General features: G+C 43.5%; 1 long non-coding RNA gene across 3 annotated transcripts in view; it reads right to left on the minus strand.

The window, feature by feature from the left end:
• LOC125455129 (uncharacterized) overlaps positions 1 to 27,553 on the minus strand; it is a 67,398-nt gene that overhangs the window by 11,459 nt on the left and 28,386 nt on the right. The window contains exons 2-4 of one of the 3 annotated variants that reach the window (XR_007248162.1): positions 18,483 to 18,669; positions 12,241 to 12,312; positions 1,689 to 1,869 (exon numbers count right to left, since the gene is read on the minus strand). This is a non-coding gene — a long non-coding RNA (uncharacterized LOC125455129). Of the gene's footprint in view, positions 1 to 1,688; positions 1,870 to 12,240; positions 12,313 to 18,482; positions 18,670 to 27,553 lie in introns of those variants that run through there. The other 2 variants (XR_009446192.1, XR_007248161.2) reach the window with 2 other exon arrangements.

A 27,553-nucleotide genomic window follows, 5' to 3' on the forward strand; every position in this document is an offset into this window, starting at 1 on the left:
GAGGGGTGAAAGAGATTTGGTGCAAGTTAGGATATGGACAGCAAGCTGAAATCTGTTGACTCTAACAATAGCAATCAGGGCAACAGTTGCAGAAATATGACAAAGGTATTTTGTAACAAGCTTGTGTGGAACAGGTAGAACTTGAGCTTTGGCTTCCTGGTTCGAAGAGAGGGTCACTACCACTGCCCCCAAGGACCCTGAGAAGTACGGCAAAACTCCTGATTTAACACTCACTCAGTTGAGGAAATCTATCCTGAAGAATGGCATCCATAGTTGGAGAGTGAGAGAGGAATGTAATGTCTTTAATGTCACCGACTCTTTGTAAGTCAGTTGGTTAAATGTTGAGGGTAAGTATCGGTGCGTGTTTGGATCTGGGGTGGAAGAGGCACCTTGTTTCTTTTGCTGTTGTTCACACCGAGAACCTTGTGAAATTTCTAATTACCTTATCATTGAAGGAAATGTTTGAAAGAAGTCAGTATTCCTTGACCATACACAGCAGGGAGCATGGTCCATTAGTTAAAATTGATAACCTGAGTTTTTTTTACCAACCTAATTACAGGTTATTACAATAGGCTGCAACTTGATTGGTGGAACATTGAAGTACCTCCTGCTTTTTACCTCATGGGTCATTTTGTCCCTCTTGAGCCAAAATTCTTTGCTTGATTAAAAATTGATCCATCGGCTTTAAATGAATGCACAATTACAGCAATTTATCACGACAGACAGGGAGCGCAGTAACACAGTGGTGTGTTCTCCAGCTTAAATTCAGAAACTGCATGAAAGTGAAAGTTTCCTTCCTCAATCAGAACCCTGTAACTGCTCGTTCAGCACTTGCAAAATCAAAATCTGGCTGACATGAGGCAGTGCAGCTTGTCGCAGTTATAGTGCTGTGACTGAAAATGCACAGTGCACATCCTCATTGTGTGCTCTACAGTCAGGGAATATAATGACCTTGATTATATTTTACTTATTCGTAGGACATGGATGTCACTGCCTGGGCCAGCATTTATTGCCTGTCCCAAATTGCCCTTGAGAAGGTGGGGGGTGAGCTGTCTTCTTGACCCACTGCAGTCCATGTGCTGCCCTTTAGGGAGGGAATTCTAGGATTTTGACTCAAGGAACAGTGATATATTTCTAAGTCAGAATGGCGAGCCTCTTGAAGGGGAACTTGCAGGGGGTGGTGTTTCCATGTATCGGATCCCCTTGTCCTTCTGGGTGGAAGTGATCGTGGGTTTGGAAGGTGCTATTTGAGAAATTTGATGAATTTCTGCAGTGCATCTTGTAGATGGTACACACTGCTGCTACTGAGTGTCGGTGGTGGAGGGAGTGGGATGCTTGTGGATGTGGTGCCAATCAAGCGGCTGCTTTGTCCTGGATGGTGTCAAGCTTCTTGAGTGTTGTTGGGGCTGCACCCATCCAGGCAAGTGGGGAGTATTCCATCACACTCCTGACTTGTGCCTTGTAGATGGTGGGATAGGCTTTGGGGAGTCAGGAGATAAAGGTCACTGTAGGATTCCTAACGTCTCACCTGACAATGAGTACAACAGACTTATGTTGATTTTTAATGTTAATTTTGATTTGCCGTTATCGTTTCTGGTGCTTCAGTCAATACCAGATGGTCTACTTGGTTTCATTCCATTTTCAAAACTTTTTAGTATTTCACATAACTGACTGGGTTGCTGGGCTATTACAGAGGATAGTCACAAGCCATCCACATCACTGCGTAGGCGAGACCAAGCAAGGATGGCAGCATGGCAACAGTTCCATGGTCGTTGTTAGACTTTTCATTCCAGATTTTATTGAAATCAAATTTCACCATCTTGGTCCCCAGAACCTTACCTAGATCTCTGGATTACAGTACAACAGCACCTAAAGAAAATGAGGAAAGAGAAGTCAATTATGAGAAAACGTAATTTAGAGCTACAGATACAGGCAAGTAATCATTCCTATAAGTATTTAAAAAGACAAACAGTAGCTGAAGTGAACATTGAACCATTGGAGGGTGAGATTGGGGAATTAATGAGAGGGAACAAATAAATGTCGGAAGCATTAAACACATGATTTACATCAATCTTCACTGCAGAAGATATAAAAAAATCCAAGGAAAGGAAGGAAGTTATTTTAACCAATGATGATTGCTGGAGGAAAGTTACTGGGAAAATGGTTGCCACTGAATAGGATCAAGTACTCTTGAGATGATGGCTTGCATCCTGGGATCGAAACAGAAGTGGCTAAAGAGATGATAGATGCATTGGGTGTAATTTTCCAAAATATCCCGGCCTCTGAAAAGAATCCTATCAAAGCGGAAAACCATGGACATAAAACTTCTGTTTAAGGAAGGTAGGAGACAAAAAGCAGAAAACTGTGGGGCTTTTAGCCTAACATCTGCCATCAGGGAAATACTTGAAACTATCAGCAAAGAGGTTACAATGGAACATTTAGAAAATTCTAATGCAATCAGGCAGAATCTGCATTGTTTTGTGAAAAGGAAACTGTGTTTTACTAACTAGTTAGAGTTCTTTGAGGAAGTAACAAGCATGGTTGATAATGGAGAATGGGTAGATATGATGTATTTTGATTTCCAAAATACTTTTTATAAAGTGCTATATGAAAGATTACAGCGTAAGATAAGACCTTATGGTGTATGGGATAACGTGTCAGCATGGATAGAGGATTTTTTACTAACAGGAAGCAGAGTCAACATAATTGGGTAATTTTCACGTTGGCAGGTTATACGTGGTAAAGCAATTGAGATCATTGTGAGGGCCTCAAATGTTTACAATCTCAATGAATGACCAGGGACCGAGTACTCATGGTCGCTATATTTGCTGGGAAAACAGGTTGTGAAGAGGGCAGTTAGTGACAGAATATTCTAGTTAATTATAGGCCTGACTTCTATTATTCCAAGCAATTCGGTCTAATTGTTTGCAGTTCAAGTCACCATAGTCCTGTTCTCTCATTAGAGAGAGATGACTGGTGGTGGTTTAGTCTGAGGGTCACCACACCTTAGGTGAGGGGAGAAGTTGAGAATTGAGCCCACACTGTTGGTGTAATGCTGCACCCACAAACCAGCTGTCCAGCCAACTGAGCTAACCTTCAAGATATACCAAACTGGCTGTGAAATCCATTGGGACATCCAAAAACAATGAAAGAAGCTATATAAATGCAAGTTTTTCTTTTAAGTGGGCTTGCACCACTACTAAAACAGCTAAGCAATTTCATACCAATGCCCTGTGTTAATATTACACAGTATAATGTTTAGACTGTGGAGTCCTTTTGGAGAACGTGGATAAATCAGGAAAATATTCCAAATTTTAAGGTCACATGTACATCCATGTCACTAGTACTGACTACATCATTAATTATCAAACTGGTTTCTGCAGTCTTTCCAAAGTAATTTCGGCTAAAATAATCACTTGAAATAATATTTCAAGGTTTGTAGTACTTGACAGTATTCCTGCTAAATTCACAGAGATGTCAAGCAGCTTGATACTGGATCTAACTGACACAGCCAGCTTGTTTTTAGAAAGAAAGTAACTGCTGTTTCAGGGTACTTTGCAGGAATGTGGAATGGGCTGAAAAATAGAGTTGGTTCTGCAGTTGTAACGAGGGGATAAATGATTACTGTAAACGTCAAAGGAATGCAGACAGTCTGGCAATGGAAGGAAGGAGGTCACTAATGACAGGGGCCCTACCCGCTATAATCTGTTGGTCTTTCCCCATTTGTCCATCTGATCAAGTTTATGAGTGTAAATCAAGTTTGGTAATCTCCACCGGTCTAGACTAGGATGATAAAATCCACATATCACCCTTTAAATCATTATTTGTCCTCTCACTGTTCAGGACTATGCTGCACTACATATGTAATGAACTTGTCAAATTCACAGTCAGACTTTCTTAAATGTTGTTATCTTAACTAGAATCCAGTGTGTTACCCCCCACCCCAGAAAGCCTGCTGCTCAGTTCCAGTTTTCTTTACCACTTGAACCATGAAATCAAACAAATTTTTTTGCATGAAACTGACACATTCCCTAGTGCAGGACAGTTTTGTCTGTGTTGCAATTGTAACATTTGCTGACTTTGTTTCTCATCCTTGGGATGACTTATTTAAGCCCTCATCAAATGATAAGAAAGTGACACTGTGAGGCTTGGACTCATATACGGTCGGGCACGATAAGAATAAATCCTTTTACACCGTGAGGCTTTTCTTCCTGAGTGAACTGAAGCTGATTTTTTACAGCTCCCCACCGCACTGCAAAGTGTGCCTTGATGGTGTAGCTGTTGAAATTCCTTAAACACTTTGCTATTTATCAGTGCTTTCTGCAGAGTAATGTGTGGAACGCTTGATAAATTCATTACTTGGTTTACTGGTTTGTCCTTTCACTTACAAGTGAAACACTGTAATGAGTTCATAATTAATAGTTTAGTGCAATTAAGTGGGCTGTTTGCCAACAAAGTCAAAAAGCCTAAGGTTAAGAATTAATTCACAATTCACTGACTCCAAAGTCAAAGAGAAAGTTGACTTCCACCAGTAATCTACATCCATAAGCTAATATCCGGAGAGTATAGTTTCATACCGGAAGATTGGAGGGAGGCAAATGTTTGGACCGGTAGACTGGAGGGAGGCAAATGTTGTTCCTCTTTTCAAGAAAGGGAATAGCGAAATCTCTGGAAATTACAGACCAGTCAGTCTTATGTCTGTAGTCAGCAAGCTTTTGGAAAAAATTCTGAGGGATAGGATTTATGACTATTTGGAAAAGCATAGCGTGACTAAAGGGAGTCAGCATGGCTTTGTGAAGGGCAGGTCATGCCTCACAAATCTTATTGAGTTCTTTGAGGAGGTCACGAGACAGGTTGATGAGGGTCGAGCAGTGGATGTGATGTACATGGACTTCAGCAAGGCATTTGATAAGGTTCTCCATGGCAGACTCATTCAAAAAGTCAGGAGGTAAGGGATACAGGGTGATTTGGCTGTCTGGATTCAGAATTGGTTCTCTGACAGGAGGCAGAGAGTGGTTGTAGATGGTAAGTATTCTGCCTGGAGGTGAGTTCTGAGTGATGTCCCGCAGGGCTCTGTTCTTGGGCCTCTGCTCTTTGTAGTTTTTATAAATGACTTGGATGAGGAGGTTGAGGGGTGGGTTAGTATGATTGTTGATGACACAAAGGTTGGAGGTGCCGTTGATAGTATCGAGCACTATTGCGGGCTTCAGGGAGACATTGACAGAATGCAGAGCTGGGCTGAGAAATGGCAGATGGAGTTCAACCTGGATAAATGCGAAGTGATGCATTTTGGAAGGTCGAACTTAAATGCTGAATATAGAATTAAAGGCAGGATTCTCGGCAGTGTGGAGGAACAGTGGGATCTTGGTGTTGAAGTGCATAGCTCCCTCAAAGTTGCCACCCAGGTGGATAAGGTTGTTAAGGAAGCATATGGTGTTTTGGCTTTCATTAACAGGGGGATCGAATTTAAGAGCCGCGAGGTTATGCTGCAGCTCTACAAACCCTGGTGAGACCACACTTGGAATATTGTGTCCAGTTCTGGTTGCCCTATTATAGGAAAGATGTGGAGGCTTTGGAAAGGGTGCAAAGGAGGTTTACCAGGATGCTGCCTGGACTGGAGGGCTTGTCTTACAAGGAGAGGTTGACTGAGCTCAGACTTTTCTCTCTGGAAAGAAGGAGGAAGAGAGGTGACCTGATCGAGGTGTACAAGGTAATGAGAGGCATGGATAGAGTCGATAGCCAGAGACTTTTCCCCAGGGCAGGATTGACTGCCATGAGGGGTCATAGTTTTAAGGTGTTAGGAGGAAGGTACAGAGGAGACGTCAGAGGGAGGTTCTTCACCCAGAGAGTTGTGAGCGCATGGAATAGTTTGCCAGTGGTAGTCGTGGAAGCGGAGTCATTAGTGACATTTAAGTGACTGCTGGACATGTACATGGACAGCAGTGAATTGAGGGGAATGTAGGTTAGGTTATTTTATTTTTGGATTAGGATTATTCCACGGCACAACATTGTTCCGAAGGGCCTGTACTGTGCGGCACTTTTCTATGTCTAAACATAGCATCATAGAAAATAGAGGCAGGAGTACCCCATTCGGCCTGTCAGGCCTGTTCCACCATTCCATATGATCATGCAATCTCAGTATCCTATTCCCACTTTCTCTCCAAACCCCTTGATCCCTTTAGCTGCAAGGCCCACATCCTGCTCGCTCTTGAGTATTTCTAATGAAGCGGACCCAACAATTTTCTGAGGGAGAGAATTCACAGACTCACAAGTGTCTGAGGAAAGAAATTCTTCCTCGCCTCAGTCCTTTTATTCTTTATTCATTCGCGGGATTAGGCTGTCACTGACCAGGCAGCATTTATTGCCCATCCTTAATTGCCCAGAGGGCTGTTACGAGTCAATCACATTGCTGTGGGCCTGGAGTCACATGTAGGCCAGACCAGGTAAGGATGGCAATTTCCTCCCCTGAAGGACATTAGTGAACCAGATGGGTTTTCCCCCCAAACAATCGGTAATGGATTCACAGCCATCATTAGATTGTTAATTCCAGTGGTTTATTCAATGCAAATTCCATCATCTGCTGTGGTAGGATTTGAACCCAGGTCCCCCGGAATGTTTTCTGGGCCTCTGGATTAACAGTCCAGCAAGAATACCACTAGGTCATTGCCTCCCTGTACTGAATGGCTTATCCCTTATTCTTTAACCAGACCCCTAGTTGTGGCCTCCCCACATCCCCCCCACCCCAAGCCCCCACCCCAGCAACATCAGGATCATTCTTTCCACATCTAACCTGTCTGGTCCCATCAGGTGTTTATATGTTTCAACGAGATCCCCCTTCATTCCTCTAAAGTCTTCTAACGTTCAAGTTCTGTTGGTGAGACTTGAAATCAGTGAATAAATCTGGACTTTAAAACGAGGGTGACCATAAAACTATCATTGATTGAAAGCTCACTTAATTCATTAATGTCGTTTAGGGAAGGAAATCTGCTCCCCTTACCTGGTCTGGCCAGCACATGACTCCAGACACACAGTAATGTGGTTTACCTTGAACTGCTCTTTGAAATAACTAATTGAGATGCTCAGTTCAAGGGCAACTTGGGATGGGGCAACAAATTCTGGCCTTGCCAGAAGCTCTCACTCCTCAGGAAAGAAGATGCAATGGGTTTAAATGAAATTTATGAGAATTTTTATTTCTTCTGCAGAATTAACCCCTTGTGAATTACAATTATATGGTTCCAGCAGTGACTACAGTTCAGAGAGTACCTCCCTTGCAGTAAAGCACTTTGGCATTCCCTTGGGCAATGAGTGGTGCTATGGTATTGGAAATGTTCTTTACATTGCAACTTTGAAATATGTGATTTTTACTTTGAGCATCAGCATACTACAAAGATGCATCCTTGCACTGTTTGTTTGAAAGAGGAGTTTATCCTTGTGGAAAATTCCACCTCACAACTTAACTTTTATGATTGCATTATTTCTAGTTTTGCCCACAATGGCTTACCAGCATTGACATGAAAAAAAAATTTTAAAAAACTCAGAAAGGGCCACTATGCAGTTTCCAAGGGTGAGGAAGTGTACAGTTTTTGGGAGAGGTTGGGAAAGTTCAGACTGTTCTCATCAGAACAGGAAAGGTTGAAAGGTGACCCACAGAGGTTTTCAAACTGTTGAGGAGGTTTGATGTTGGAGCCAGAAAGCCCCTTGCTTTCGCTGAGTGGGTCAGTAACCACAAGTTAAAGACTGAAATATCACTGGGGAAAAAAGATCTAGAGAAGGGGCTGAGGAGACATATTTTCACTCCCAAGCACCATCAGGATCTGAAAGGTGGATGAAGCTGTTTCGGTAATTTTCAAGACGGCATTTATTGTTAAAGTCACCTCTACATGGCACTGTGACTGCGAATGTGCTGAAACAAAGGTTAGTGTCAAGTCACTGCACAGGGATGGATGGCAGCTACCAGCAACAAATTTGGGCAGAAACCAGGAATGACAGCATTCCCAGCATTGTTCCCTATGGAACACCTCTTCCCACCTTTTGCCATTGGGAGCAGCACCTCTGAGATGAGGTGAGGGGAATCCAGGAGCTTAAATCTGTTCTTATGTTTCATCTCCAGTTTTCCATTCAGTCCATTCAGTCTGATCTACAAGGTGGCTCAGGTCAGGCTTTTTGGGACAGGGTGAGGAGGAGGCAGAGAGGGAGTGAGGGTCAGAGGGAGGGTGTGGGCTGCTCATTCTCCCTCTCTCTTTTCTGAAAATGGGGACTGAGGGAATAACTGTAATTCCTCAAGGGGTGCTTCCCCCGCCTCCACTACCACCTCACTGCTGGTCCAAAATTTCACCAGCTGTTGATCTGGTCAGCATTTATTGCATGCTCCTAGTTGTCCCCTTGAGAAGGTGGGGGTGAGCTGCCTTCTTGAACCACTGCAGTCCATGTGCTGTAGATTGACCCACAAAGCCCTTAGGGAGGGAATTCCAGGATTTTGACCCAGCAACAGTGAAGGAACGGCAATATACTTCCAATTCCAAATGGTGAGTAGTTTGGGGGGTGACCTGCGGGGGCAGTTGTACCCATGTATCTGCTGCCCTGGCCCTTCTGGACGAAAGTGGTAGTGGGTTTGGAAGGTGCTGTCCAAAGATCTTTGGTGAATTTCTGCAGTGTAGATGGTACACGCATAATTGAGCTCGTGATCTTCTGGTTGGCAGTCAAACTGGGGTATTTGCAATGTGAAAACACACAGAATACCAACAAAGGTCTGCCAGAATTTCCACAGTAAGCACCTGGCACCACCAGGAAAGAAGAAGATGTTGTCCCAGCAATAAATCTAGAAAGGCCTGAGCTCTGTCTGCATGCATTTGACTTTATTATTACATAAAACCTGGATTGTAGCTGCAATAGATCAAACAATGAACTTAATGTTTTCAACAGAAAGTGAGTCACAGAATCATGGAAGTTTTATGGTGCAGAGACAGGCTGTTCAGCCCATTAAGTCTGTTCTATTCCCGAGTGCCAGTTGACAACTTTTCCCCAGATCCCTGCATACCATTCCTATCCAAAGTGATATTTACTGCAAATAGATCTCATGAGGTTCTGACTTTTATTTGGGAATAATCTCACCTTTTCAGTGCCATTTGAGATGACAGTTTGAAACCACCTTCCAGTTTTTTCTCCAGTGGTTGGGGGGGAGTTGGGTGTGGGTGTGAGGAATGGCAGGCCTGCATTCTTCTTGATTGGAAGATCAGGGAGATGACAGCAAACAGGTTAGAACAGAAGTGTCAAGGGCCAGAGGGATTCATTGTGAGCTCAGAGCAGTCTCTAAAGCCCCCAGGTACTCAGTGCAATGAGGAACTTTCTTCTTTTGCACTGATGTTTATCGATTTGTCTCGTTCAGAGGAAGTGATTGTTAGTGTTTGCCTTTGTGGCCTGGACATAGAAACAGGAATATTGCAAATTGATCTGTCTCCTTGCCTTTGTCGGGCCTGAGCTCCTATTACATTTGTTTCTCTGTCCTGTCGTCTCTTGCTCCGGCTTCCAGCGTATAATCAACCTGGCTAAACATTGTGGCGAGAGCTGATTAATTTCCCCCATGCTCTGCTGGCTCCTTTGATAGACTGTGTTTGATGATCTATGCAATAGATGAGCACTTCTGATTATTTCACCTCTGGCCTTTAACCCACTCCACCCCTTCCCCCAGCTTCGCCCCTGCTCTCCCCATATCCGTAAGCTGTCTACCCCAGAACCTGAGCTGAGGAAGGCTTGCATTGTAAAGGGACACCAATCTTCTGTTTTTATTTGAACAATCGCTACATCTTGTTAACACATTCTGGAACCTCCTAGATACATAATACAAATTCAGACCTTAAAATATATTAGGAAAAGAAATTCTATTCCAGTGGTAGCAATCTTCAGTTATGATAACAATACAAACATTGATACAGCAAATACCTCTCGAATCACTAACACATTATTGTTACAATATATACCTTGCTCATCACTTTAACCTTGATACTTTAATTTAATTTATAACATACTGAACCAACTTCAAATAACGTTTGCTATTTCATTCCAATTTTACTTTCATAGTTTGTTAGAAAGCGTGCTCAGTTAACATAGATGGTCAGCAAATGATTCAGAATAGGGCTCAGATTTGATGTCTGCTCCTTAGGCATTGCAGACTATAACACCAAACATTGTATTTTATGGTAAATGCGGTAAACAATGTAATGGTGATGCTGTTTGAGGAATAGTTTTACAGGTGACCAGGGAAAACTCTGCAGCTGTTCTTTAAAATGCTGACAGGGGAATCTTTATATGCACATGAATAAGCAGACAGTGCAGCTCTCCCTCAATACTGCACTGGAGCATCCTCTTGTCTTTTTAGTCGCTTTAGTCCTGGAGTCAGGCTTGAACGCAGGACCTTGAGGGCTCAGAGGTTCTGGCCACCTGAACCACCTCATAATCCACTGTCTTTCCTTAGCTTTCTCTCGGGATCAGGAATGATTTGCTTCCAGTTTAATGGGTTTGTGAGTTCGGTGATGGTTGGTAAGTCTAACGACTGATGTGCAGATTCCTGTCTACATGGAGTGAGTGGGACTAAGGGATTGGTTTGATGAGTTGTTTGGAGATTTGTATGCTGTCTCTGATGCCTTGACATTGTCTCTGTACCTTCCCGACAGCCTCTCCTAATGTGTTTGATGCCTTTCCAGATTCTCCATTTTGATGGGTCGCAAACTGGTGACTCTCATGAGTCAGCGGGGATATTTAACCTGTTCAGGGATCCTTTGAGGCCACCCTTAAAGACCCTCTCCATCATAATATTATACCATAGGCCATGGTTTAGGAACTCTTAGATCCTAAAAGATGGTTCAGAGATATGTTGGCAATCAGGCTGTGCCGTATTGATTCTCTTTCTGTCTGGTTTTATAGACAGAGTGTAATGTCTTGGTCAGTCTTTGAATGTAAAACCTCAGGGTTAATTCCCATGCGTACATCATGTTATTCACTTTACACAAAGTGCGGTATCTACTTTTACATTCGAATAAACAGAACTAGGCCATTCAGCCCTTCAATCCTGCTGCTTCATTTATAAGATCCTGGTTGATCTGCCTGTGTTCCCATCTATCACTGAGAAAATGTGATTCCCTTGCCGAACAAGACTCTATCTACCTCTGCCTTAGTGCACCACCTGCAATAAAGTCTAGGTGAATACCAGTCAGCTTTGACTGGAAACAATAGTATACACAAGAGAAGGTCTGGCTCTATCTGCTGCCACATCATCGAGACATTGCTAAGTACCTTCATTTGTATGAACCTCCATCCAATTACAGAATTCTTTGTAATAGAAAGTGGTTGAAATCAAAACATTGAATATTTTCAGTGAGTTAGATCTAGTTCTTAGTGCGAAAGAGATCCAAGAGTATGGGGAGAAAATAGGAACAGGAGACTGAGTTGGATAATCGACATGATCTGATTGAATGGTGGAGCAGGCTCGAAGGACCAAATGGCCTCTTACACTTCCTATTGTTGATGATTTTGTTTGTTAAACATCTTTGACCAGTTCACCATTTTCGCAGGTTATTAGGCAATATATTAGAGCATCATGGTGGCTCAGTGGTTAACACTGCTGCATCACAGTGTCGGGGTCTGGGGTGACTGTCTGTGTGCAGTTTGCACATTCTCCCTGTGTCTGCGTGGGTTTCCTCCGGGTGCTCCGGTTTCCTCCAACAGCCCAAAGATGTGTAGGCTAGCTGGATTGGCCACGGATGTGGAGGCTGGGTGGATTAGCCATGGGAAATGCAGGATTACAGGCACCTTAGAACAGAGTCATAGAATCCCTACAGTGTGGAAGTAGGCCATATGGACAATTAACTTCACACCAACCCTCTGAAGAGCATCCCACCCAGACCCAACGCCATCCTTGCAGCTCTGCATTTCCCATGGCTAACCTACCCAGTCTGCACATCTGGGTAGGGTAGTGGAGTGGGATAGTCTGGGTGGAATGCTCTTCAGAAGGGCTGTGTGGGCTCGATGGTCTGAAAGGCTTGCTTCCATGCTCTAGGGATTCTATATTCCTAACACCAGTCATTTTATCAGGGTTGGAGACAACATTGCTATGGATTCCCACAAAGCAGGTAGTGAGAAATATCGATCAAGACATTGGGAAAGACGCTCCTGTTCTTCAATAAAAGTATTGCAATGGAATCCAATGTCCTCATGTGAGGACAGAGCAGACCCTTGTTTACATACCTCCATCCAAAAGTCAGCACCTCTGACAATGCAGCACACCTGGTTTGAGTTCTTACTTTGCCTGGAAAAGACCTTTGCAAGAGAAGTAAAGAGAAAATATTAATGGTTGAATCTTGACTAACTGCTCAGTTTAATCTTCTTGGTTATAGAGAGCGCAGTGACATACTTGGGTGAGGCAGAGCAGGATGGATATGTCTTCAGTGGTATGAGGTCAGATGGAATCAGGAACTGAGTGTGCCTGTTACCCAAAAATGCCCTTTTCCAGCCTCTCTTCTATACAGTTGTACACTCAATGAGGTCTGTTGCTGCTCATGTACCTGAGTGAGTGCAGCCTTATCTAATCTTACTGCCCTGATGGCAGCTTCGGGACCCGTAACCTGGTGAGACCTCTGTATCAGTCAAGGTAAGACTTTGTTGATGAGGATGTGTAAGAATCCCCTCCAAACATGTTCATAGCCCAATATCCTGTGGTCCCAGTAAGTGGTAGGGATTTCAAGAGGAATGTAATTTTTCATTGGAGTACAAATTGAATCTGTCCATCCAAAGTACTACTGACTGAAATTTGGAGGAAATCTATGGTATTGATGAAAATAAATTGAGGCCCTTGAATGACAGTGTAGCTTTCTATGCATTGGGACAGAGGTCAATGTTTATATTTTTATTGTACACTTTTCTTGATACAAGGTCTGGGGGCCTTGGAAGAAGAGAATCTCTGTCCATCAAATGTTGACTAGTGTTACAGATGAAAGACTGGAAATATTCTAAAAACATAAGAACTAGGAGAAGGAGTAGGCCATTCAGCCCCTCAAATCTGCTCTACCATTTAATATGATCATGGCTGATTTCATCTCGGCTTCAACACCGCTTTCCTGCCAGCTCTTCATAACCCTTTCATCCATTACTGAAAAACCTATCTCCTCCTTAACTTTACTCAATGTCCCAGCATCCACCGCACTCTGGGGGAGTGAATTCCACAGATTCATGACCCTTCGAGAGAAGTAATTCCTGCTCATCTCTGTTTTACATCTGCTGCCCCTTATCCTAAAACAATAACCTCTCATTCTAGATAACACAGTGTAGAGCTGGATGAACACAGCAGGCCAGGCAGCATCAGAGGAGCAGGAAGGCTGACGTTTTGGGTGGGTCCAGACCCAAAATGTCAGCTCTCCTGCTCCTCTAATGCTGCCTGGCCTGCTGTGTTCCTCCAGCTCCACACGTCTCATTCTAGATTGCCCCACATGAGGGAACATCCTCTCTGTGTCTACTTTGCCAAATCCCTTTATCATCTGACATACCTCAATTTGATTTCCTCTCACTTTTCTAAACTCCAGAGAGTATGGGCCTAAACTGGTCAATCTCTCTTCATAAGGCAAACTCCTCATCTCTGGAATCAATCTGGTGAACCACCTCCGAGCTATTTTCAAATGACTGCCTGCCTCCTCAAGTAAGGATATCTGTACATCTATTATAGTAGATTACATCAAGAACTATATGGTTCTGCTAACACTGTAAAATTGTGACAAATATGCTGTTAATGCAGAGATATTAATATAATGTTTGTGAAGTTCCTGACTCAGTGAGGATTAAGACTCCAAGCTCAGTATCTATGCATTATTTGAGGATGATTGTAACAGGCTGTCTTGATCATTTTTCGTTTTATTTACATGGAGGTGATATCTCAGTGTGCAGATGATTTTCCCTTGTGCTGCTGATTTGAGGGGCTGGTTGAGAGTTGATGGGGGGGGTGTGGAGTAATGGACCCACACAATGTCAGTGCCTTGGCAAATTATGTGAAATTCACTTTGTTCCTGGTGGGAAACGTGGCATTCTGCTGAAATAAGCTGTTGAGCTACTGCTTACAGTATTCGAAAGTTGTGAATGCATCTCCTGAAGTTAGAGTGCAAATCACCACAGGTTTTATCCCAGCTGGGCATTCCTATTTTCAGACAGACTTGCTCTATATTGCTACCTCACAGGGGCTTATCTGCCCCCTCTCTTCCCACTCACTGACTCTCCTCAGTTTTAATTCCTCTCTTTCTCCTTTGTTCACTCTGTGTTGCAGCATAACCAGGAAGAATTGATCTTAAATTGCATCTCAGTTTTATTCCAGTTGCTCATCAATAGGACCAGTGCTGAGGGCTCACTGACTGGGAAAGAAAGGCATGACTGATATTGTTGTTTTGTTCTCTGTGTCTATTAGTGCTCAGTGGAATATCCCTAATCTGAAGTCTGTGGCTCTGACTGGCTGCTATCGACATGCAGATAAATCAAGGCAATGCTCAAAGCCTTTTAATGTATCAAAGGAAAGTTAAAGACAGGGACCTTTTCTCACAAGATGTCTTTGGACAATCACTTAAGAGTAAGTTTTAAGCAAGAGAAAATAATTGTAAGTTAACACTTCTCTTCATTGTCCTCTCGTTGATTTATTATTATCGCCGTTATTAAATCAACGAGAGGACGATGAAGATTACAATTATTTTAGCTTGCTTAAAACTTACTGTTAAGTGATTGTCCAAAGACATCTTGTGAGAAAAGGTCCCTGATTATTAACACCGTTATTTGCTGAAAATGTTGTTTCAGACTTGGCTAAATGTTTGAAGGATAAAACATTATCCCATTTTTCTAAGGTACAGGAGCTCGGGTTTGTGCAGGAGAAATTAATTAAGCCAATAAACATGCTGAAAATAAATTTTGCAATTTATTTTAAATAGGCAACACAGCGTGGATTTCACACCATGCTCCCCTTTATAAATTTCACTGCAGAATTCCGAGAAATTATTGTTTTTTACCTCCATATATAAAGTAACAATATTTCAAACTTATTCGAGCATATTTTTTTTGAGGCCACACCTAATGACATCTGTGGTGTCACCATCAGCTGGAGTACATATTAACTTGTGAGAGAAAGTAATCTGGAGCTAGGGGTTTGGAGAATATGTAAACAGTGTCCAGCCATGATCCAAACTGGCCTGAGTATGGTCACTCTTTAGTCAATTCTGAAAAGAATGACTTTAGGGACATTGAAATTGATAGTGCTTTATGTTCTAATCAAGCAAAGAAATCAAGCACTTTTAAATAAATCTGCTCAGAGACATTGTGAGGCACCTTCAAAGGAGATGGGACTTGACCCTGCACCTCCTGGCTCAGACGGAGGCGCATCCACTCTATTGGAAGAGCCCTCCACCAGACAGAAATTACATTTTCTTCAATTTAACCTATTTTTCTAACCAACATGTTCAGAAATGTTATTACACACCTCTGGACCAGCTGGGACCTGAATGCAGGCCTTTTGGTCCAAAATTAGGGACACTACCACCATGCCACAAAAAGGCCATTCCCTGCCCAGCTAGAAATTCTAACACGTGGAATGATTGTCTTCAGCTGTCCTTCGATTCAAGGAAGATGTCAGCTTGGGGTCATAAGTTTCTGCTGTGTGTCTTCATCTGAGTGATGAAGCTGATTGTTGACCCACAGACCTTTAGGTACATGGGCAGGATGTCCCACATGGGGATGTGGAACCTCAGATGCAAGATTTCCTTTTTTTACCTTTTCCTTCGCTGTCACTGCCCTGTGTCACCATTAAAGGCCTTTGGACTCAAAGGGTGACACAGTTTGATGGACAAATTGATGTCCTTTTGATGTGCCATTGTAGAGTTTTGTCTGCCTTCCCTTGGGATGTTGGCTATTTGAGAGTTAACAAAACAGGACTTGGTGGTAGAGATAATAAAGTGTGAAGCTGGATGAACACAGCAGGCCAAGCAGCATCTCAAGAGCACAAAAGCTGACTTTTCAGGCCTAGATCCTTCATCAGAGAGGGGGCTGGGGTGAGGGTTCTGGAATAAATAGGGAGAGAGGGGGAGGCGGAACGAAGATGGAGAGAAAAGAAGATAGGTGGAGAGGAGAGTATAGGTGGGGAGGTAGGGAGGGGATAGGTCAGTCCAGGGAAGACGGACAGGTCAAGGAGGTGGGATGAGGTTAGTAGGTAGGAGAGGAGGGTGCGGCTTGGGGTGGGAGGAAGGGATGGGTGAGAGGAAGAACAGGTTAGGGAGGCAGAGACAGGTTGGACTGGTTTTGGGATGCAATGAGTGGAGGGGAAGAGCTGGGCTGGTTGTGTGGTGCAGTGGGGGGAGGGGACGAACTGGGCTGGTTTTGGGATGCGGTGGGGGAAGGGGAGATTTTGAAGCTGGTGAAGTCCACATTGATACCTTTGGGCTGCAGGGTTCCCAGGCGGAATATGAGTTGCTGTTCCTGCAACCTTCGGGTGGCATCATTGTGGCACTGCAGGAGACCCATAATGGGCATGTCGTCTAAAGAATGGGAGGGGGGGTGGAAATGGTTTGCGACTGGGAGGTGCAGTTGTTTATTGCGAACTGAGCGGAGGTGTTCTGCAAAGCGGTCCCCAAGCCTCCGCTTGGTTTCCCCAATGTAGAGGAAGCCACACCGGGTACAATGGATACAGTATACCACATTGGCAGATGTGCAGCTGGATACAGTATACCACATTGGCAGATTGTAGAGATGCTCTTCAACTTCCAGGCAGTCTATCAATGTTCCTTTTCCAGGAGTTTTGCCTGAATATGGAGCTGGCTTCAATAGAGAAACTGACATTTGTTCATAAGTCTGTAACATACACTGCTGCTGTTATGGCCATGCTCCTGTACTGCAGTGAGACTTGGACTATGTATCAGCGACAAATGAAAGAACTGGAGAAATTCCACCAGCAGTACCTCCACCACATGCTCTGGTTTCAGTGGGAGGAAGGAATGGAATAAGAACACAAGAGCTAACAGCGGGAGCAAACCATTTCAGAAGGCAGTTAATTAGAATGTGGGCCGAAGGGCCTGTTCTTGTGTACTGTTCTAGAGCGATCACATTGTTGCGGGACTTGAGTCACTTTGTGGTTGAGTTGCAAGCCTGAAGGATTGGCCTGGAGTATTCAGAATTCTGGATCAGCCTCCAGGACACCGCCATGTGCAATCCTGGAGAAAAATTTCAGGGACGTTAAATAAATCATCTGGAGCTGGTGCATGCACAGCCAAACCAAGCTTGCACCTCAATATATGGGAGCTTTTGCTGCCATCATCGTCTTAAGGGTAGGGATCTACTGAGCTGGGTCCACTGTGGTCGAGGAAGACCACTTCCTGGTCTAACTAGAAGAGGCTCTAGTTATTGCGAGCAGTTCCAGGTTACATTGATATCTAGACCTTCTTGCTGAGGCTGTGAGGAAGATCTGGATATTGGAGCTCTTCTCCTTTGAGAGTTGAAGCTGTTATTCCCACAAGTTCCCATGATGTCATCATGGTAGGCGGTGCTAAAGGCACACCTCCATGTTAACCCTTCCAGGCCCTGACAAAACAAGAGCAAGTAAGGATTCTCTAAAGAGCATTAGGGATTAAAGAGCATTTGTGAACCAGGCTGATTTTTTTAATCCATGAATTCGCTATCAGATTACTGAGGCCAGTTTATAACTCCAGATTTAAACTCCTAAAAGTTGCTCTGATATCCCATCTGCTGCCAAGGAGGGCTTTGGACCCAAATTCCCAGGACACAGGGAGAGCTTTGAGGGGAGATTAGACAACAACATTACCACTGTCCCACTGCGTCCCCAGCAATGCACTGTGGCAACCAATGCGCAAGTTTGGATTTTTTACTGTTTGCACTGGTGGGCCGGACTTGCTCTTCATTGAAAATTCTTAGATGAGGGTGGGACCAAGCTTGATGCCGTGATATGAAGGGGTATGAACAGATGGTGTAAGTTTACCGATGGTCAATGGGTGAGACACAGACCATCTTAAATCACCGCAGTAGCACCATTGATGGGGGTCAGAGGTCATCAGGGATGTGTGTAAGAGAGACCCACTAACCCCCTTCCTATCGCAGTCACAATCCTCTTGAAAAAGGAAGCTGGCTTGATGGGGCTAGGGGACAAATGACAATCCCTGTTCTTGTTTTGTAAGTACATATGAACAAACCATACCTTCCCTTACACAAGATAAAACTCCTTCAGTTAGGTACTTTGTAACCTCTCATGCAAACTTACATCAATGTGGAATTGAATCTTTTCATGACACTAGTGAAAAGCTTGGATACTGTCAGATGTTCCCTTTGACTTACAGTGCTTTGAATGATTGACAGCTGAAAAAAATGTACTGAAAAGAGCATTTTTACTGAGTTCTGAAGTCTGTTATTGACTGATGTACAATAATTAGCGTCACACAATGTCAGAAATAAAAGTTACTCACATTGACTCAAGGCAAATTTCGAGGGTGGAATACAAATTAAGTAAAGAATATGGAGCCAGCTGTTTGTGGCCCATGCATCTTCGAAGTGAAGTTGTCAGCTTGTGTACAAGATGGATTTGTTAGTGATCTCACATTTTTCTTTTAACTGCCCACCCGTTCTGTGTTACTCTGTCAGTCATGAAGTAATCTGCAATTACAAATTTAACTGTTAAGCACCAGAATGTAACCACTTTACGAACTTTGGAACTTGCAACCATCTACGTAAACACAGTGACTACAGGGTCAGAGGCTGGGAATCCTGCTGCAAGTAACTCCCCCTCCCCTCTTGTCCTAACTCCCCAAAGCCTGCTCACCACCTACAAGGCGCAAGTTGGGGTGTGGTGGAATACTCCCCACTTGCCTGAATGAGTGCAGCCCCAACTACACTCAAGAAGCTTAACACCATGAGGACAAATCTTGTTTGGCACCATATCTACCATAAATTAACCCCCTCCACTTTTAAATATTTTAGCTGAGTCCACCGATACAATCTGAGATGTTTTAGGCAGATTCACTGTCACCAGTCCTTCTTCCAGTCACCAATCACAGACCTCACCCAGAAATGAGGCCTGGTTCCTGTGGAACAGAGTATGTTTATCATCTAGTACTTAATAACTAGTTGTATTACATCTGAGCTACATGAGGGTGTCTTGTGAAATCTCAGGTTAGAGCTAAGGTCAAGTACACATCACTATTTAGCTACATTAAAATTATGGCTGTTGGGTCTGTAAAGCACAGTCAAAAGTGTTTGGTGGCTTCCTGCAAGTATCTTGTGGATGGTAGGGACTGCTTTCATAGTGTGATAGTGTCTAATGTAATATAAGGCAGTTAGCACCTCAAATCACACAATAAGCTCTGTCCATCAGGATGAGAGTGATTTCTTGAGAGGAGCTATACAGGTTTACATTTGAGACTAGTTCTTGAGGATCATAGAATCCCTATAGTGTGCACACAGGCCATTCAGCCCATTGAAATCACACCAACCTTCCAAACAGCGTCCAACCCAGACCTATCCCAACCCTGTATTTCCCACAGCCAACCCACCTAACCTGCACATTTTTGGATTGTGGGATGAAAACAGAGCACCTGGAGGAAGCTCATGTAGATACAGGGAGAATGTGCAAATTCCACACAGACTGTCACCCAAACTGGAACTGAACCCCGGGGTCCCTGGTGCTAACCACTGAGCCACTGTGTTGTGTCATTTCTAAGTTGCATGTTCGATGCTATGATTTGCTTTTTCAAATAATAAAGAACACCAGCCACATTGTGGTCTCTTCCAAGCCACACATCGCCCTGTCATTGAAATACATCACTGTTCCTTCACTGTGACTGGGTCAAAATCCTGAATCCCTTTTCCTTCGTTTTTAAGCATGGTTTACTTGTCGTTGTTATGCTGGGCGAGCAGGGGTACCTGTTGGAAATGTACTCTCTCAGTGTGTTGACAACTTGTCTGTAAATGACATCTGCTGTAACTCACAGGAGCCACTAAAACTATGGTGAATATGATAGACACTGTGCAAGGATTTGTGAATGTGTCATTTTACTATCGCTCCTTTGATTTTGATCCTCTGGTTTCATGCTGTTCTTTATAAGAACACAACAGATCAGAGGATTAGACGAATTAACATGGGCAGCCTTTTCTGCCATTCAGCCGATCATAGCTGATCTTTTATCTCAACTTTGTTTCCTGCCTTGATCCATACATCCATGTGCCCACAGATCTATTGGCCTCAGTCTTGAACATGACCAGTGACCGAGCACCCACAAATTTCTCCAGCAGTAAAGGCTAAAGATACACCAGCCTCCGAGTGAAAATACATCTCCTCATCTCAGTCCGAAATGGTAACCCCTTCTCCTGAGAATCTGGCAACTAATTTAGATTGTCCAACCCAGAGGCATTCACCGTGCCACATGCTCAAAGATTGTAGTGGGCAGGATTTTTCAGATGGTATAGTTTCTCATCGCGCCACCCAAAGGGTCATTAGGGACTCATCAGCACTGACACCAGCTGCCCAGCAACCATTTCACATTCAGAAGGCTGTTGATTGGCTAAAAGTCCGACTTCTGCCCCAATGTGAGGAATAAGTGGCCAACCTTGAGAACTGCTAGCCATTGTCCACAGCTCCAGCAATGCTATATTTGGGTAGTGACTACAGACTGTTCCCAATGAAAAGGAGTGAATGGTGGTTTTCCTGAAGGCAAGTCTGGGACCCCTGCAGATCCTGCCTGGCAGTGGCCAGTGATGGAGGTTGGGTTTGAGAGGCTATGAAGGGATAGCTTGGCTAAAGGGGCCATGTTTCCAATAGACACAGGGAATCCTCAAAGTGGTACAACGTTCACTGTTCCCTAAATGTTCTCTGCTTGGCTTACCTCATTGCCAAGGACCTGATGTCGCAATGCTTCTCTACTTGTTGGGCTGGACGCAAACTGCTGGATGAAATTCTCCTGAATGCCAACTAAGAACACGTTTTCCTCACTGCCCCTTACACTATTACTGTATACGGGTCATTCAACCTTCCCCATTTTACCCACTCTCCCCATTATAGCGATTCTCTGACATTTCTAATGTAATCTCTGGAATGGATTTGCGGAGTAGTCCTGCTGTATGCTTTGTTAGTGGTCAATGTATTATACTGAGGAATGCCATTTTATGAGTCCTGGTGCCTCCAAAGATGCCAGCAGAGGTTTTGTAAAATTTCATCCTTTAGCTTGCAATTTTTTTCTGAACTCCAGAGAATATATGCCCATTCTGCTCAATCATTGCTCAGATGAGAATCCTCTCATCCTAGGAATCCATTCCATGAGCCTCCCTGACACTCCCTATGAAGAAGCCTGTACTTTGTTAAGCAAAGAATCCGAAGCTAGACAGGTGAGCTCTCACAAAAGCCCTGAGCATTCATCCTGAGAGGATACTGAGGGTATCTCAGCAACAGGCACAAGCAGAACATGCTAGAGAAACTCAGCACGTCTATGTTAGCAGAGTTAACATCTTGAGTTCAGAGTGACTCTTTTGCAGCACCGTAGTTGGTTACCTTGGAATGCTAACTCTGTTTTTGTTTGTTTTAGATCTGTGTTTTATTTAAGAGTAATTCAGGCCTGTTGTAATTAGATTCCCTACAGTGTGGGAACAGGCCCTTCAGCCCAACAAGTCCACACCGCCCCTTGGAGCATCTCACCCAAACCCATTCCCCTATAACCCACACACCCCTGAACACTAGGGGCAATTTAGCACAGCCATTCCACCTAGCCTGCACATCTTTGGACTGTGGGAGGAAACCGGAGCACCCGGAGGAAACCCACGCAGACACGGGGAGAACCAAGTTACCAAAGGCTGGGATCGAACCCGTGTCCCTGGCGCTGTGAGGCTGCAGTGCTAACCACTGAGCCACCGTGCTGCCCTGAATGATATAATGTAATAATGTAGTAATGCAATAATGAGTATCAGAGCACAGAAACAATGAGAAGATAACCCAGGTGGGACAGGCAACATTTACACAATGGAACCAAGGTGAATATGAAGGGGAGACAGACTGCAAGAGTAAAGTGCAACAAAATAACCTCGGTGAGGTTGTAGAAGATGTTTAGAGTGATGAATGCCATGAATAAGAGAGTGAGTCTCTCTTGTCATCTTGTCCTTAATGCGACAACTCTACAAGTTGAAGAATTATGGTTGAAGGTGCAAGTTAATGGTTTTTTCCTTCAGTTAAAAATAAATGTCCTTTGACAAAGGTACAGCTAAAGAAAATCACATAAATTAGTAATCGTTCTGGAATAGAAGGATGTGCAAGTCTGCAAAATGATCCAGCTTCCACATGTCGGCCTGATGAATTCGCTGTTTTTCTGCACATTGTCAGAAGTTTCTGACGTATCTGCAGCAGACGGTGATCAGGTTAGATAATGAAGCATTTAGTATGCAGGAGAATTCAGGTATCTTTTATACACCCCTGTCATGTGTTAGTGTTTTATTTTAACAATCATTTTCATCTTAATAGAACAGAATTAAAGTTTCAGGAGAATTTACCCCCTCAGAGGAGTAAACCCTTTCTCTGTATTTTGCAGTCCATGTGAATCATCTATTTTTGATTTCAACCCCATTCTTTCAAATTTCCTTTCCTAGGAATTATTTGTGGTTCCTGCTAACTGCTTTTTGTGATCTATTCTTTGTTCCCCTCACCTTTAGGGCACAAATCCAGGCTGACATTCTGTTGTGATACTACAGGGGTGCCCTACTGACAGAAGTTTCTTTCTGTGGTTTTAGTCTTAGTGCCTCTGAGAGGTGAAACTGTTGTCCTTATTTAAAGAATAATATATTGGCACTGGAGGCAGTCCAGGGAAGGTTCAATGGGCTGATCCCGAGTATGGAGGGACTATCTTAGGAGGAGAGGTTGAGTAGGTTGGGGCTGTTTTCATTGGAGTTCAGAAGGAAGAAAAGCTTTGAAACAAGCAAAATTCTTAGAGGGTTGACAGGGTAGATGTGAAAATTTTGTTTCCCCTTGTGGGAGAGTTTAGGTCCAAGGGGCATCATCTCAGAATAAGGGGTCACACATTGTAGGCAGGGATAAGGAGGAATTTCTTTAGTCAGAGCATGGTGAATATGTGGAATTCTTTACCACAGAGAGCTTTCAAATCTGGGTCATTCAGTATATTTAAGGCTGAGAGAGACAATCTTTAATCAGGAAGGGAAATTGAGGCTTATGGATAAAAGGCAGGTTAGTGGAGTTGAGGATAATCAGATTAGCCATGATCTCATTGAATGAGATTCAATGGGCTGAATGGCCTAATTCTCCTTCTACATCTCGTGGTCACTCAAACTCTATTTGGCAGAAGAGATTGGGAATTACTGAGTGATATCAGAATCTGGCTGATATTTACATTTGGCTAGAGGTCAACTAATCAGACTTTACGATGAATCTGCCCATTAATACCTCAAAGCATCAAGTTGTAGCTGATGTATAATCTGTCACAGCCTGCACTTGGAGTCGAAACTGTGTTCTATTGTCGTGCATTTCAAAGTGGAAGTGTCAATTATTTTTTCCATTTTACTCTCCGGCTGTAAAAAACGGGTTGCACTGCTGTGAAAATTAGTGAGGAATATTTTTCTGATCTTTGTGATTGTAGCTCTTTCTTGGAAACATGACTAAAATATGCCCCTCGGAACTTGTGAAACATTTCATGAAAACTATTTTCTTTTGTGCTCTACATCGATGAGATGCTTTCTCTGTTACCCCCAGCGTTGGCTGTATGTACGATCTATAGAGCACCAGAGAAACGATAGATGTTACTTGACATATGGTCACCATTTTTTAAACATTTGTTTGTAATCATGTCCTATCGAATTTTGTTTAATTTTGGAATCTTGAACTGCACTTTCCAACCAATGAGGCTGCTGGATGAGAAGGTTGTCTAGATTTGACCCCAAAAATTAGAGTCACAGAGATCTCCAGCTCAGTAAAAAGGCCTTTGGCCCATTGAGTCTGTGCTGGTCAGAAACAGCCAGCTGTCTATTCTCATCCCATTTCCATCACTTGGCCCGTCACCTGGTATGCCTTGGCATCACAGTTGCACATCTAAATCCTTCTTAAGTCTGATGAGCCTCATCTCCTGAAAGAACTTGTGTCAGTATCGCTGCATTTTCTCAGTTCTGGTGAGAAATCACAGACCTGAAACACGTCTCTCTGCATAGCTGCTGACTGACCAGAAAAGTGTTTCCAGCGTTTTATGGATTGAACTAAGCATGTCTCACAATTTCTAAGTGTTTCAGTTGTAAATAAGGAAGGTGCAAAGCACTGTCAGCCATTCATCTAATCATTCAATTAGCAGTGCACTGTGAGGAATACCAGACTGTAACCAATCTGCATTATTTTCTTCAGTTGAGAAACTATTAATATCTGTTCTGGTAAAAATCAGTTAATTATTGCCTTTGGCTACACAGTTCTGGTTAATTATAGCCATCCATTCTTGCAGTCAAGGCCAGTGTGTCAGGGACTTTTCAAACATGTTATGTATAATTGTAACAGGAGCTAACTAAATAAAGTTTTAGGGACAGATATAGATGCACATAATTGAGTTTATGAAAATTACAGATCATGTTGTATTGTGGATCAGAGGTATTTAGTCTGATATATTAACTGTGATAGGTTGGTTCATTTTCCACAGTGCAGGAACCTTAGTGTCTGAGGCATGGAGAAAAGCAACAGAGACAATAAGGATAGCAGCAGGCCATTCAGCCCTTTCAGCCTGCCCTGCCATTCAGTTAGATTATGGTGAGTAAGATTATGAGGAACATGGACAAGTGGAGAGGAAGCAGCTGATTCCTTTAGTCAAAAGGTCAATAACAAGTGGGCATCATTTTAAAGTGGAGGGCAGAAGGTTTAGAGGGAATTTGAGAGAAGGTCTTTTTTCACCTGGGGGATGGTAGGGGCCTGGAATGCACTGCCTGGGAGGGTAGTTGAGGCAGGAAACTTCAAAACCTTTATAAAGTACCTGGATGAGCACTTGAAATGTCATAACATTCAAGGCTATGGGCCCAGTGTGGGAAAGTGGGGCTGATACAGATAGGTTGGTAAAGACTTAATGGGCCAAATGGCCTCTTCTGTGTTGTATGATCCATTGACTTTGTGGCTGGTCATCTTACTCAGTACTCTGATCCAAGTTTTAGCCCTTGCCCCACCAACCACAAGACAATTACAACGCAGGAGGCCACTCAGTTTGCAGTGTCCATGCAAGCTCTCTGCAAGTGTCGCTCAATTAGTTTCATTCCTCTCACCTTTTCCTTGTGGCCTGGCTGGTGAAAATTTGAATTTGAAACTGCATATGAAATTTCCTCCTATCGAGAAAGTTTCTGACAGCTGAGGTCTATGCTCCCAGCCCATTCAGCACAGAGGCAATGTTGCCCATTTATCTACAAACGTTCAATCACACTTCAATCAGACACTTATCCACTCTCCTTTCAAATTATTTAACAAAGCATCAACTTCCAAGCCTTCTGAGGCCATCTATAAAAAGCTTTTAATTAGCTTTATGCTCTTAATGTGGATTGCACTATTCACCATTCCTTTTCTGCACTCTGCTTTAATGGCCTCTCCCATACTTACCTTCCTGACAACCCTCACTTGGGAATATTTACCAATCAATACCTGCTCCCACAAATTAACTTTCAAATATATTTCACTCATGTTGCAATGACTCCTCTTTGAAAAGCTCAACGATTGCTCTATGGCAGAACTTTGTTTTACTGTTGCAAGGGGAAACCAAATCTTGACCTGAGCAGCCAATTCCTCACTGACCGATCTCCATTGCACTCACTCTGTTCTTTTCCTATTTCCTTCAGCCTTACATTTTAAGGAAGCATTTACTGCCTGAGATCATTCACTTCATTTGCTTTACCTGCTCCTCACATCTGCCCCATTTCACCTGCAGCTGAAACCCCAAACCTTGCCCTCAGTGGCTCTGCCCTGGGCTATTTGGATCATGTCCTTTCTGGTTTCTCAACTTCCACCTGCTACAAAAATTTATCTCGCCTGAAAACGAGTGCCGCCTGAGTCCCAATCTGCCCAGGTCCCATTCGAACATCACCCTTGAGGCTTGTTGTCTTACATTGCCCCCCACCATTGCCCCCAAGTCTTGGCAAAGGCTAGATTTTAAAACCCTCTGTGGCTTCAGTAGTGATGGAAGGAGAGACTCTGAAGCAAGATGCTGCTATGTAGAACTCATACTTAGTCTAAGAGTGAATAAATTAGTGCGGTGCAGTGGCTCAGTGGTTAGCACTGCTGCCTCACGCACCAGAGACCCAGGTTCAAATCCACCCTCGGGCGACTATCTGTGAGGAGTTTGCTCCCCGTGTCTGCGTGGGTTTCCTCCGGGTGCTCCGGTTTCCCTCCACAGTCCAAAAAATGTGTAGGCTAGGTGGATTGGCCATGCTAAATTGCCCATAGTATCTTGGGTGGAAAATACAGGGATAGTGTAGGGGGTGGGCCTGGGGATGGGGAGGGGTGGTGTGGACTTGATGGGCTGAATGGCCTGCTTCGACGCTGTAGGGGTTCTTAAGATCATTAGGAATCTTTAGGAATCTTAGAAATACAGCCTCCAAAAACCTCTCTTAAATGAATCATAGCACTTAAACTCGTGCAAGGTTTACCGCTATGATAACAGTGGGTGACTGAGCAGATTGGTGATAATGGGAACTGCAGATGCTGGAGAATCCAAGGTAATAAAATGTGAGGCTGGATGAACACAGCAGGCCCAGCAGCATCTCAGGAGCACAAAAGCTGACATTTCGGGCCTAGACCCTTCATCAGAGCTGGTATGTGTTTGTCGGTTCCTGCAAACCCAACATGGTATTACATGGATAAGGCTATTCATCTCTCTGGTCTAACCAGAACAGTCTTGTTGAGTAGACAATGCAAAATTTATTGTATTACAGCAAACGGGATGTGTGAAACCCAGACCAGCCTGTTCCAAGTTCCTCCTTTACTCCCTTTCATGTTTTTTAGACAAATCCCACCCCCTCACCCATGATGGGTTTCTCTCATGCCATTATTTTTGGACATTTTTGAATACATTTATATATACAACTACCCCATTCCCCCCTGAAGCCTTTAACTTTCCAAATTCAGATGACTTGGAGGTTGTCGAATTCTTCCTGATTATGTTTCCTTTGGAATTGGAAGATTGTTGTGTTGTAGGCAGTTGACTTGGACTGTCTTCCTGACAATCTGTAGATCTTCCCTGAACTGGAAGTCCTTTAAACTTATACATTTCTTTTACAGAGGGCTTTAGGGATGTGCCTGGCCATTTATTGCAGATAGTGTTATCACTACTACAGCAGCGGAGATTTCCTTTACGGGATCTTTGATCTGTGTCAGTTGTTTCTTTATAGCAATGTTTTCATTGGAGTTGTGTGCAGCACACTTTATTCAGTGGAATTTGGTTCTCATTCTGCCTGTACATCTGTGCTGAGGCTGACAGATTTTACTCCTTCACAATAATTGACTTTTTTGTGACACCAGTTTATTCACATCCTCAATTGT

The sequence above is a fragment of the Stegostoma tigrinum genome, chromosome 9 (assembly GCF_030684315.1).
Source record: "Stegostoma tigrinum isolate sSteTig4 chromosome 9, sSteTig4.hap1, whole genome shotgun sequence".
In the NCBI taxonomy this organism is placed as follows: Eukaryota; Metazoa; Chordata; class Chondrichthyes; order Orectolobiformes; family Stegostomatidae; genus Stegostoma; species Stegostoma tigrinum.